The sequence below is a fragment of the Penaeus monodon genome, unplaced genomic scaffold (genome assembly GCF_015228065.2).
Source record: "Penaeus monodon isolate SGIC_2016 unplaced genomic scaffold, NSTDA_Pmon_1 PmonScaffold_8332, whole genome shotgun sequence".
NCBI lineage: Eukaryota > Metazoa > Arthropoda > Malacostraca > Decapoda > Penaeidae > Penaeus > Penaeus monodon.
This window is the reverse complement of record NW_023663585.1, coordinates 1-14,774: the sequence shown is the minus strand read 5'-3', so window position 1 is coordinate 14,774 and position 14,774 is coordinate 1. Positions and strand designations below refer to the sequence as shown.

General features: G+C 34.5%; 1 pseudogene; it reads right to left on the bottom strand.

Moving 5' to 3' along the window:
* Positions 1-4,910: 4,910 nt before the first annotated feature.
* LOC119571845 lies at positions 4,911-13,411 on the bottom strand (annotated as a pseudogene).
* Positions 13,412-14,774: the final 1,363 nt, after the last annotated feature.

The following is a 14,774-nucleotide window of genomic DNA, read 5'->3' as shown; positions in this document are numbered from 1 at the left end:
TATATATTATATCTTTTGATACGTTGATCACGTTTCCCTCTAAATAACAGTACATATGAATTTCCAAAACACTCATCCAATTAAAAAAACCTTGTATGCCCAAACCCAAAACACTGTAAAACCACTTAGGGGTTTAACAGACGGGTTTCAAAGTCAAAAAAGGGATACGACAGGTTGCATTCTGTCTCCGCACCTTTTTAATATATTTCTGAAACAATTATGAGAGGTGCCCTAAGAATTTTTAAAGGGAAATGTGGATTTGGAGGATAAAAAATATCAAATCTGAGGTACGCCGATGATATAGTTTTGATTGCAGCATACATGAACTACAAAAAATATATTAAAGTTAGGAACAAGCAAAAAAGGCTGGCTTATTTTTTAATCCAAAGAAACTAAGATCATAGATTCAAAATAACCCAATGAAAAAGATAAAGTTACAATAAATGGAATGATTGGGGAAAAAATGTGAAAGGTTCATTATCTTGGGCTTTTTTTAATAATCATATGATGATTCACCGAGAAAAAAAGAAAATTTACCATTGCCAAAAGCGCCAAAAATTGCCTCATAAATCTGGAAGACCGAAGATTCCCTTGGGACAAGCTGAGGTTTTTGAACTCATTTGTTTTTCCAATTTCATCAATGGTTTTTGAGTGTTGGGTGTTTTAAATAATAGACAAGAAAAAATCAATAGTTTTTTAAATGTGTGTTTTCCCGACGGTACGCGATTTCTGGACGAGAAAAAAAAACGAATATAAGTGCTGAGAAAAATAAAAAGTAAAGACCGACTGTTGGGCATCTTGAAAAGAGGAAATTAAATTTTTTGGGCAGGTAATGAGAAGTAAAAATTTAGAAAAAACTTGCTGACAGGGGGGTGGGAAGAAAAAGGGAAGAGGGAAACGAACAAGATGAGCGACAAATAAAAGATTTGGGGCTGTCGATGGTATAAGTGGAAGAAAAGCGAAAGATCGGTTTTAGGGCAAAGGATGGGGGGAGGCCCACGGCTGCTAAACATGACATACCGTTTTGATTGATATATATAATATAAATTTTAATATATATTAATATTATAAATATATATATATATATATTTATGGGGATTAATACAATATATAAATATATATATATATATAAAATTAAATAAATATAATATACACACTATAAATATATTTAAACCAATAAATATATATTTACACCACACACCACACACACACACACACACACACACACCACACAACACACACACCCCAAAACACACAAAAACCACCCCACAACACACACAAAATTAGTATATATGTTATATGTTATATGTATTATTATATAGTATATTTTTTATTTTATATTGTATATATGTATTATCATATATGTATATATGAATATTGCATATGTACCAGTACATAACATATTACTAGTACATATTATATGTTATGTATATGTAATGTATATGAATTTTATGAATGTATATGTAATTTAGTATATATTTTATATATATATATATATATAATATATTATTATATATATATATTATATTAATATATAAAAAATATAATATATTATATTATATAATTATATATATATATATATTATATATATATATAATAAAATTTAATTTATGTTATGTATATTATTATAATATATTTATTATATTATATAATAAATATATATATATTGTATATGTAATTTTAATGTATATTTTATGATATTATGTGTATATTATATATATAATATATAAAATTATATATATATATATATATATATTATATATATTATATATAATATTATATGTATATGTATATATTATTATGTAACCACCCCCACAACCACACACAAAAACAAAAACCACACACACCAAAACACACACAACACACCCCACACACACACAAAACCACACACACACACACAAAACAAAAAAAAAAATAATAATATATTAATAATTTTATATATATATATATATTATTATTTTTAATAATATATATATAATATTGGATTATAATTTATAATATTATATATATATATATATATATATAATATAATATTTTTTATTTGTATATATGTATTATATATAAAATATATATATATATTATATTAATATATAGTAATATAATAATAAAAATTGTATTATATGTATACCACACCCCAAACACACACCACACACACACACACACACACACAAACACACACACAACAAACACACACCCCACCACACAACACAACCCCACACCCCAAACCACACACACCACACACACCAAATATATATATGTCATGAGAGACGGGGCTGGTGACTCCCCCTCGTCCCCCCATGCTTCCCCCCAGTGGAACGGTCATTACTTATACTGGGATGACCTGGGCCTAAGGGGTTTGTTTAAAGCACCCAACGCGTAAGGTTAGCTTTGCCCCCCCCTCCGGGCGAGCTGCTGAAACCGCATCCCGCTTTCCCCCTAAAAATAGACAGTCTTGTTGTTCTTATACTGCGTGTGTAAACTTTTTAAAAAATAAAGAGTGAAGCTGAATACCAGTATCAATCCCTTGCAAGCCTTTAAATTTGGGTTCTATCCCCGTTATATCTCAAATAGGATGTGCATAATTCTATTTCTTTACCAGGGACTACGTGGCTGGTTGCCCGCGGATCTAAGTCCCAAAAAAAACACCCGCCCCGGGCGCAGAGGTCCCATTTTTATACCTCATGTTTAAACCGGGGAGTTCGTGTGAAGCCCCCGACCGGTAAGGTCACTCTGCCCTCTCTCTCCGGCTAGTGGCCGCGACTCGCATCCGGGATGATTGAAGACATTTTCCCCGGTGTTCTTATACTGCGTGTGTAAATCTTAGAAATAAAAGGACCGTATAACTACCCATCTGTACCATTGTATAAAGGATGATAGCCTTTCACAATAATTATATATATATATATATATTATATATAAATATATTTTAAATATATATATATAAAAATTTTAATATATATACCACACCACAACACACACACCCCACAAAAACACCACAAACAACCCACACACAACACACACACCAAAACACACACACCACACCACACACAAAACCACACACACAACCCCCAAACACACTTTAATATTTTAAAATTTTATTATATTTATAAATAATAAAAAATTTTATATATATTATTATATATTAATTATATATATATATATGTATGTATTGTATATACATCTGATGCACCACCACTCTACATATTTATATACATACATAACTGTTTCATCCCACATCTGGTCCATATCCTAGACCACCAAAATTTTGTAAATTTTCTTATGCTTTTTTTTGATTAAGAAACCCAGTTTTGAAAAGAATGTAGTAAACTTTTAAAAAAATTTTGTCCCATAGTGCAGTCGGGCCCTAAAAATTTGGGGCCAACCTCTCCCCAATGTTAATCTGGTCCCACTCACCCCAAATGGAGGATAAAGAGCCGGTAGCTATACCCTTTGTAATAAATGTCCTGTGTCTCTTTTTTCCGGGTGGTAGTCCTTTTTCACGGGTTATTTCATGAATTCTGTGAGACAACTTCACAAAGGTCTGTCTAGTGGAAGGTAGCCTGACATATTTTTAAAACCAAATCCTGATTGTTGGGGAAAAATTATCTACAAGCTGATAAATAAAATGATTTTTTGCCAAGTTTTTCCCTGTGGATGCTATAAAAAGGGCCTTAATCACCACATATAAAAAAAAAAAGGCAAAAAGATTCTTCTCTAAATATTATATTTGGGAAATTTGCGAAGGCAGCAAAGAAAAAAACCCTTGGTGTATTTTAAAAAGGGTTTTTTAACTGAAAAATCTTTATGCACCAGATATTGAAAAAGATGGTTTTTCATGATCCCCCCTCAGCACGAATGAATACTGATGCAACTTTTGTTAATGGGATTTGGGTAAAAAAATAAGGAAAAATAAATTTTTTCAGAATTTTTTAACCGATACATAAAAAAAATACCCTAAAATATTTGTAGTTCCTAATTAAATTTTCCCTTGGAGCACATTGTATCTTATTTTTTATTTCCACAAATTTTAAAAACAAAAACATATTTTTTCTGGTTTTTTTTTTAAATACATTTTCAAAAAAAATGCTATCAATAAATAACTTAAATAAAATATCCTAACAGCAATCTTAGTCCTTTTGCAAATAAAAAAACAAAAGGTTTTGAGGAGCAAGACATATTTTTTCCCAAATTATGTGCATTTTCTGTGGTTAGCGCTATGATGGATATGTAAGTACAACATTATTTTCAACCACTACAGCATTTTAATAAATATTTTTTTCTTAAATACCTACTTTTATAAATCAAGGTGTTTAACATACTAATATAATCTTAACAGGTTTGGCAAAATAAAAAGCCTGTATCACAGCTCAGCTAAATGAATTTAGGATACAGCTCTAATGGAGCTTTTACCAATGTTTTACTTAAATGAAAACACTTCACACTTCTACATTTGCTTATCCTGAGCCTTGCCGACCTAAAACACTGTTCTGATTTATGATCTGTGCATATGTTAATTCAAACTGATCTTTAATCATATACACTCATTTATGTGTGAGTGTGAGTGTGAGTGGAGTGTGTGTGTGAGGTGTGCGTGTGCGTGTTGCGTGGTGCGTGTGCGTGTGCGGTGCGTATGGGGATGTGTATGGTGTTGTGTTATGTTACAGTACAGTCTATAAGAGCCCAATTTTTTTTCTGAAGAAACATTTGGTCATTTTATAGATCCCACATGGAAACTATTGCAGAAAAAGCTACAGCTGCTAATGAATTCCCATTTTTTATTACAAATTACAATACATATTGCATACACTAACACCAATAATTGATAAAGAAGCCATTTCTATTTTTTTTTTACAATTCACATAATACATATAAAACTATAAAAAAAAACAGTACTGCCATCAATATAACTTTTAGAAAATTCCATGACCAATGTTACACTTATGAAAACTGTAATCAGAAGTGTTTATTTTCATTTGATTTCTAAGGCCAAACATTTTGGTCAGAGCTGGAGTATGTGTAACAGAAGCAACAGCCCAAAAACAATGGCAAGTCATTTAGGGCTAAGCCTAAAGCTTTGGGCAGTTCAGGTAGATTGAAAGGGCTGAAAGTGGCTTCTGATCCTTTTCAAAGAGCAAGCAGCCCCACCTAGCAAATACTCTGCCATAAATGCGATTTTAGATACAGCTCACCAGTCTTTCTTCTAAGTGTTGCATAATCTGAAATAAAATGCAAGAATAATTTAAACACAATTTTCAAAACTGTAAGTTACTTTTTCAACTTTTTTTTTTATTCTTTTTTTTTCTTTTTCTTATATATAACATTCATTAGCAAAAAAATATTCTTATGTATACATATAGCAACAGCAGCTACTTTCTCTAGTTACCAACAATTACTTTATACTTCAAAGGTCTTCACAAAACTATCATTTTATAAAAGGTACTCACAAACTGTGGTTCAAAATTTCCCAAACTTTGCAAGATCCAAAATGGAATCAGTAATTGCTGACAAACCCGAGTGCATTCCAACCCGTAGTCCACTTGGCTGCCAATTCCACTTCGTTCAACAACGTATGAATGTGATGAAACTACTTGTACTTCCCTGTGGGAGAAAAGGTAAAATTTCAATTAGAAAAAAACAATGCAAATATCTTATATCTTAGTCTTGGACTATTTAGAAATGTTGTTTAATCATATAAGACTGAAATTCTATCAAAATACCAATTGTCAGTGTCTGCTACAACTGCTACTCCCTTCAGACACCTGGGGATCAAGTGTGGAAATTGTGAGCTGCAGAGAAAAAAAATCTTTGCCGGAGAGCATCCTCCCACGCTTGACTGTGTGGTGGCATGAAAGTACAAAACTGAGGAATAATGATCTAGAACTCCACCTAGTAGTGACTCAGCAATCTGGCTGCCTGTCGTATTCACACTTGCTGAACTTCGACGAGTTGCGCAGGCACACCTACCAAATAAATGAACATGAAGAACTAATATATATGATATCAACATCCTGACACCCACTGATGGTAAAAGAAATTCACAAATAGCAAACCATACAGGTTTCTAGATTTGGATTTGCAGCCTACAGATCTCATTTAGCTAAGTTTTTCCTGTGTATAATATACTGACTTACAAGAAAAAAACTACTTGTAAAAGGATAATCAATCAATTAGAGGCATAATCATCACTATTTTAAAATTTTCTGAGTAACATGTCACTAAGAAAAAAAAAAAGAGGGGAGGAAGAGAGAGGGGGGAGAGAGAGAGAGGAGAGGGGAGAGGAAGAGAGAGAGCGAGGAAAAGAGCGAGAGGGGAGAAGAGAGAGAGAGAAAAGAGAGAGAGAGAATACACACAAAAACACACACACACCCCACACACACACACACACACACCACACACAACGCACACGCACCAAGCACACGCACACGCACACGCACACGCACACGCACACGCACCACACACACACAAACACACACACACACACACACCACACACATATATATAAAATATACACTTAGTACTTATTATCATGCAATATGTAATTTGTTTCCTGAAACTAAGCCCTCAACTCATAACAAATCACACCAAAGAAGTCTATAGAAACAGTAGCAGTTTGTTTCTTTTTACCATTAAAATGAAAACCCATTGAAAGAGACAGGGAGAAAGAAAAAGAAAGAGCTGCAAAAAATCTAAACACGCCGAAGAACAGTAAACAATATCCATTTTAGTTCTTTGTAAAAACCCCATACCAAGAAAAAAAAAAAAAAAGCATAAAAAAAAGAGAAGGAAGATATCTGTATATAAACTTTAGTTTTAAAACCTTGGTATCTGGATAACAACTGGCTGTTCACAACTATTTTCATTATTTTCCTGATTGCATCTTGGACAGCCTCCGGTTTTATCAGTGCTAGCAAGTTGCCCTTTCTGGTCCATCATCAAACTCTTCTGTTGATGATGATACACAGACTGGGGTTTGCCTCAAATGATGAATCATCTTTTCTTTTGGTATCCTTTTGAAACTAAAAAGGGTCTTTACTTTCTGTTACTGCTCCTCCACAAAAATCCTTCAAAAAGTTCAATGTTTGGATAGAGAGGTTCTTTGGAAATAAAAGGGACCATTAGTTGGATCACTGTGTCGGCGATGGTGTTTGGCAGTTCGTGCTTTTTCACTTTTAGTAGTAGTACATTTTCCACTCACAGAATTAACACAAACTTGTAAGTCTTTATTTAATGAAAATACTGAGGACAGAACATTGTTCTCTCTCTAAGCTTGGAAGGTCACGAGCAGAGGCACGTCCAACATGTCGGATTTTCACTAATTTTCTGGATCTACAGGGAAGGGTAATCGACCAATTACCTGCACTTCTGATTTTGTCACTGCAATATTATCAGTAAAACTTTTTGGGACCTTGTGTAAATCCCTCAAACCTAATGCTGCTGCATTAGTACTTTTTTTTCATGTAGCCCAAGTACTTTCAGGTTCTAAGCTGTTGTTCTCACCAATTTTACATTTACTTTTCAAGCCTTCTAATCTTTCATTTTCACCCAACAAAAACAAAACTTTTCCTCCTTCTTCCACTTCAGGCTGAAATATCTCTTGCTGGCACTGTATCTCAGCCCTTGAAGTTCTTTTCTCATTTCCTACTTTGTTAACATAATTTGAAGGCTATTTGTTCTGTTTTCTGAGCAGTCTACAGCCTTTTTCTTTTTGTGCACTATAACTAACACTACGAATGGGTGATCTTTTTCATGCGAGGTAATGTTGTTATATTAACTTCACTCTGTAACTCATCAGTAGGAATGTCTCTCCTGCTACATTCTTGAGGTAAAACTAAGCATGATATAGTATGTGTCACAGGTCTATCCTTGTACAGTTCTGTATTCACTGTTGATGATGCATGAAATAATTTTTTTACCTTTTCAGAATGACATCTGGGTTTTATACTTTCTGGGCCAAATGTTTCCTATGGTCATCTAGTTCCTGAAGAATAGGGTACAATCGGTCTGTAGAAGGTTCTCTTTGCTGATCTTGAGAGAAAGCTTGTTAAGCTTGAATACTTGTTTTACTTGGGCTATAATCATTTCCAGATGATGTTTTCAAGTGCTGCAAGGTTAGTTGATGTTTGCATGTAGATAAGTTCTAACATATCATTTGATGTTTTCAAAATATCAGTTTTCTGGTTTCCAAGTTCTTGTTTCTTTACTATGTTGTGCTCTTTTACTGTACTACCACTTGCTTTGTTGGATAAAATCACCCTTTGTTTCACCTATGCAATTTCACATCATCATTGAGCATCCATTTGGAAGCCCTGATCAGCATCCCGTCTATTGTGATGTTGAATGGAAGAATCTGAATCATTGCTGGTTATTGGCTTTGGTTCATCACCTCCAGAGTAGCCTACATGTCCAGAACCCCAGTCTGCGGGCCCAAACTCTCCACTCCCTCCCCTAAGTTCAGTTGGAATGAAGCTTGTTACTACGACCATCACGGGTCATCCTCCAGCTCCGACGAATGCTGGGGTCACGCTGCAGTGTGGCTGATGAGCTTTGTCTTCCTTGTGACAGATCCCTCTGTGAATCTCTTCGACCACTACAATGGTGACAACTGATGCCACAGAAAAAGTACGAGAGAATGTAGGCTTTTGTTTTCTCTCCTTCTTGGAAAGGTTGGATATCTTGTTCAACGACCTATAGAAAAAATAGTTCAGGGATTTTCATATGGCAAAAAAAAAATGCATACACTATACAGTTTTTATCCAATGCTTATAATAAAGAGGACTAGTTGACATACAATTTACATTGTAAATATGAAACTTAATAAAATCACACTCTACTGATATGTGAGATCCAACAAAAATATAATGTAATTCCCTGAATGCATACCAAAAAAACAAATATGCATGAAGAACTCACCTGAGAGCACCTGAATTATGTAGAGAGGATAGTGAGCAGCTGAGACAGAAGTGAAGCATTTGAGCCTACTAAGAGAGTCCGAGCCAGCCCCGAGGAGGATAACCTACTGCCCCACTCAGCTCACACAGCTGTGCCCATACAGCATATATGGATGTGACTCACTCAGACGTTCAACCTGTGGAACAAACTTTGTCAACTCCACAATACATACCAGCAGGATATTTCATTAGAATCAGTCCTATGGGGAGATTCTGATAATTCAATGTAACATGTGCGATTCTCCCCTTAAAATGGACAGCAGGAGAAACATATTCCACAAACACATACCAAAGATGCATGTTCAGCAGACACCTGTGGCCACCTGGGATAAAGTATTGACAGGATGATCCCTGGGGCTACCGTTGACACCCAACCCAGGTGGTGGGTTAATACTGCGTTTAGCAATTTGCTCAAAAAGCTGAAATTATGCAGATAATTACTTATAATTCCAGATGTATGACACAATTTCAAAAATAATTTTGTCCACAAAAATTGTAAAGCTACCTCTCTCATATATAGGGCCTTTTACTGTTACCATCTTTTAGCATAATTTTTAATATATGGCTGCAAAAATATCTAATACATTTTTTAATAACCAGTATTGAACTTTATTCACATTGCCAAAAAACAAAAACACTTACAGTTAGTTGCTTTGTATCAAAAGTCATGAGCGCAGAAGACAGGGTGTTCACAAAGCTTGTGCACAGTAACGGGCGGTCACTGTGAGATGGTTTGCCCCGAAATCCCAACCACACTGGCCTTGGTAACCTTGGGGCACTAACCAGGTCCAAAAGTCCTATGAAGCAAAAGAGAATTTGAATTATGTATGCTTGTATATGTGTACAGATATTGGTGTGTGTGTGTGGGTGTGTGTGTGTGTGTTGTGTGTGTGTGTGTGTGTGTGTGTTGTGTGTGTGTGTGTGTTTTGTTGTGTGTGTGTGTGGTGTGTGTGTGTGTGTGTGTGTGTGTGTGTGTGTGTGTGTGTGTGTGTGTGTGGGGTGTGTGTGTGCGCGTGTGCCCTGCGTGTGTGCATGAACCCTGTGTATGTGTGATATAAAATATATATATATATAATATATATATATATATATTATATAATATATATATAATATATATTTATAAAAGAGAAGAGAGAGGAGAGAGAGAGAGAAGAGAGAGAGAGATATATGATATAGATATATAGATATATAGATATATAATTATATAATATATTATAGATATATATAGATATATAAGATAGAAAAAGATAGATATAGGGTAGATATAATAGATATTAAATGGAAATTATCATCAAAATAGTTTCATATCAAAAATAGAAAAATCTGTAAAAACAATAAAAAACAAACCTTCAGTTGCATTACGCTTGGTGCGTTGCAGAAAAAAGTGCGACGTGCCCCTTAAACTAAATAAAGGGAAGACTGCAATCTATTCCGAAGCTTCAATAAACAAGATGAGCAAAATCCATTCTCTACCTGCCTGTTAAAAACATAATTCATGTTCTTTAAAATTCAAAATATTCTGATCAATATAAAATATAAAAATATATTAAACACTGACCCTGTTTACTCCAGGAGATATGTATCTCAGAGCTGGGCAGTATTGCGATACATGTTTTCAGCAATGCATATCGATTGATTCTTTTGTATTGGGTTTATCAGTATTGCCTTAGCTACTCAGTAAAAGAATCATTTTATTGGAATTGCTAGGGTGTTTTCTCAAGATGTAAAAAAAAAAAAGATACATCAATACATTTACATCATTTCTCTCTCAGACTCTCTCTTTTTTTTTCTGACTCTCTGATGGCTACAACAATTTGTAATGATCACCAATGAGCCAATGATAAGTACTGCCTTTTCTTGCTTGTTTACCCTTTTCTTTTTTTATTTTCAAAATATATTATGTAATCTTATATGTGTTACTAATGTCAATAAAATTAAAGTAATTTTCCATCCGCATTGAGTAAATAGAACATTTACAGGTAACATATCTGCTTAAGTAACACAATCACGTTTTTCATATGGCTTATTTGTGGCCTTTTGGCAATACCAATGTTGCATAAATATAATTTTAAAGTTACCTCTGCCTGTCAGCATGGCCTCCAACTTCTATCATTACAGCAAGACCCAGACGTGTAAACCTATGTGGGTGTTGGGAGGTTGTTCCTACATCATCTCCACTTTCCCATCTCGTCCCAGAGCTTCTAAGGAAGTGTTCACATTTCTTAAAAATCTACGTTGTAAGTTGTTGAGGCTTCCTGAGGTTAGGCTATTACCTGAACCTGGAAGTAGACATATGACTCATAAACATCTAATCATCAATATTAAAAAAGGCAATTCCCAATGACACTTAATAAAAAATTTGGCAATATAATTCTGCCCAGCCTTAGAGACATAAAAAGAATAAAAAGATTGCCAACAATCTTATGACAAGAAATTAAATAAATATTGAAAAAGGTGCTGATTTTATCAGCATCTCATTCAGCTATTATAAAATGAAAATTATCAGTTTTTTATATCAGCACTTATATGAATGAATATAGTCTTTGCTTCATTCTTTCCTTCTTATACTATTGCATTTGTCCATCATTCCAGCATCAGTTCGAATCAGATCAGCTTACCTTGCCTAGATGATGGTGTTCCCTGTGGAGTGTTTTGGTAGGATGTTGGAGAGAGGAAGGAACCAAAAACAGAGGAGTAGGGAGAAGGAGGTCCCCAAAGCCAGAGTCCCCTTCACTATTAAGGTGCTTAGGATGTGTGAAGTGTCTGTGGCCCATGCAGGACCACCTCCGCTATCCCCCAGGGCATGTCCAAGCTCTCAGTTCTAGAGATTGCTGTTTCACTTACTGAGCTAATGAGCTACTAAATGATGAATCTTCTATCCCTTGGTCGCTGATGAAGAAACAAGATAAGGAACAGCATGAATTGTTATTTTTGGATGTTTAAGAAACATTTAAATTCAAGATTTACAACTCTGACATGTTTGCATACCAAATGTTTTCTTTATTCTGGTTTTAATGGTATTTGTATTTGGGATTGATTTTACTGTACCAGTCAAATGCCCCAAATATGATGTCTCTATCACTTTGAAACAGTTGTTAGCAAAAAACCCCTTTCCTCTTGTACATGAATGCTTAAGTTAGAAACGTGTGCAGGTGGATGTGCGTGACAAGGGGTGCGTTGAGGACTCTGATCAAGTGCAGCTTAGAACATGAGCTCGGTAAAGCCAAAGCAACAGTACCCAAAAAACCCGTTCCCCTAGAAACTTTGTGTCCTCTCCTGTTTTTTGGTACTGTGAAACAAAAAAATAATAATAATAAATTTAAGAGAATAAGTAGCTCAAGATGACAATTTGACAATAAAAAAAAAAATAAATAAATAAATAAATTAGAACTTCTAATTTTGTTCACTGTAAATGAAAACAGTTTGCTTATTTGTAAAACATTGATTGAAGATAATTATCAAACCATTTTGCTTGAAAATGACTTCAAATATCATGATCATTTGCCCCAAACAGCGAACAAAGATTTTAAATTTAGTGGACAATTTTATGAACTTTACAGAACACACTGGCTTCCACATACCAAAATCAGAGCAATTACTTTTTCCATAATGAGTAAACAAAGTTATTCACAGTTAAATAAAATTCTAACAGTGAAATTTAAAAAGCAATACCAGTCTACATAGTTGAAGTTGTAAATGAGAGAAGGTTATCACAAGGCAGCAAAATACCCATGGAAAATTAAATATGACAAATATTGTACAACCAAATCCCTATTACTGTTCAATACAATACAATGAATATATGAAGAAACAAATAGGTATGAATGAAAAATGCTTCATATAAATGTGGCTTCATACCTGATATCCATAGCCATTGCTTTTCTGCAAATGACTCAGACTTGGAGCTGGGGGAGGTCGCAGAAGACTTAACTTACATGCTGACCCCTTGTTGGGTGTAAGGTGAGTCGCTGATCCAGTCGATGTACTTCCAGCTGACTGAGTGGAGCCAGTCGAAAATGTACTCTTGAAGAGTGTCTTGCATGAGGGCCACGGCTGGTGACCAGTCCCGGTATGGGGATCCGTACCACTGTCTTGGAATCATACAGTAATTTCGCCCCTCCTTGTTCCACACTCCCGAAACAGTTAACACCCTATTCCATTTCTCTGGAGGTTAAATGGAGGGGCAAGACATCCTGGCTGGTCCCCAGGGCTGGAAGGCAGAATGGAATCAATGATGGAATGATAGGCACTTTCATTGTCAGGAGCAGTCTCTTCCATACTTCTTGTGAACATTGTTTTAAAAGGGCCAGAGTGGCAATACTTGCATCTTGTATGTATTAGCAAGGCCACCACTGTCTTGTTTTACCAAAATCTAAGTCCATATTCTTTTTTTTTTCATTTTGATAAAGACAGGGCTTTTGATAAATCTGACGCAATCTTGTCACAAAAGGCAAAAAGGACATCACCAAAGCCTGACATGCCGTTAGATTTGCAACACAATTTTGACACATTTCTCAATATAATATCCTTATCAGTACATGTTTCTAATGTTGCATATCAGATTCACAAAGCATACATTGAACTTTCTTTATCAAAAGGTTTTTTCAACTCTTTTTAATTAACCCAGTTAAAGGCAGTACCCTATACTCACAGAAAAATGCATACATGCAAAAATCATTTATCATCTGTCATCCATATCAATAAAACACATCTTATATCAACTTCACATTTACTATATCTCTGATTCTTTATAAGTGGGCAAGAGCCTAGCAGAGCTCCTCTCCCTTGGCAACACAGTGACTGCAGTTCAGTCTCCCCTTGGCACATTAAGCTACTGGCAGTCTTCCCAAACCCGCTTCCTTCATGTGGCCCCTTTCTACACTAAAGGGTTTTATCTAAAGATGCACTAAGATCCTCTACTGTAGAGTTTTGTAAAATTTTAACCTAACAGCACAGCATTTTTTTTAACTTCACTTCAGACTTAGAGCCTACCCTCAAATAAGTTCTTTTATGTTTCTTTTAAAATTGTTAAACGTACCTTTTGGAATAAATCAAAAATATGTCTTGCAAAGCATAAAAAAAATAAGTGAAGAAAAGTGATGTGAAAACTCCCAAACATGTGCGTTAAAACCTGGAAATTAAGGTATTCCCTTCTTGTACTTTAAATTCCTCTACTCCTTTAAATTCATTTTCACTGTCATTTTTTAAATTTTATTTACTGTTTTTTTATATAGTCATTATTTTTTAATCATAAATTTACAAAAATATATTTTGCTTCAGAATTCTTACATTTAATTCAATTATCTATTTTCTATACTTAAATTTTTGATCTTAATGATGTTCAACTACCCAAATTTTGTTTTTTTATTGCATCTTACTGCGCATGTTATAAAGCAGTGGGGTGAAGTTTTTTAAAGGTTTATTCTAAAAATTTAAAGATTGTGTTTATATTTAGGTTGTATGAATTTTACAGTAATTTTATGGGCTAAAAAAATTTTCAAATCTGTTTCAAAAATGTAAATGATGTTACTTTAAATGTTAAATAATGTTATTATTCTTGCATGTTAACTGATGTATCCATGTGCATTTGTGGGCAATAAAAATCTATCTCTCTATCAATCTTTGTGCTGGGTGTGGTTATGTGTTGTGTGTGTGGTGTGGGTGGTGGTGTGTGTGTGGGGTGTGTGTGGGGTGGGGTGTGTGTGGGGGTGTTGTGTGTGTTGGTTTTGTGTGTGTGCATTGTGTGGGTTTTTGGTTTTTTTGTGTGTGGTGTGGTGGGGTGTGTGTTTGTGTGTGGGGTTTTGTGTGTGTGTGGGGGGTTTTTTG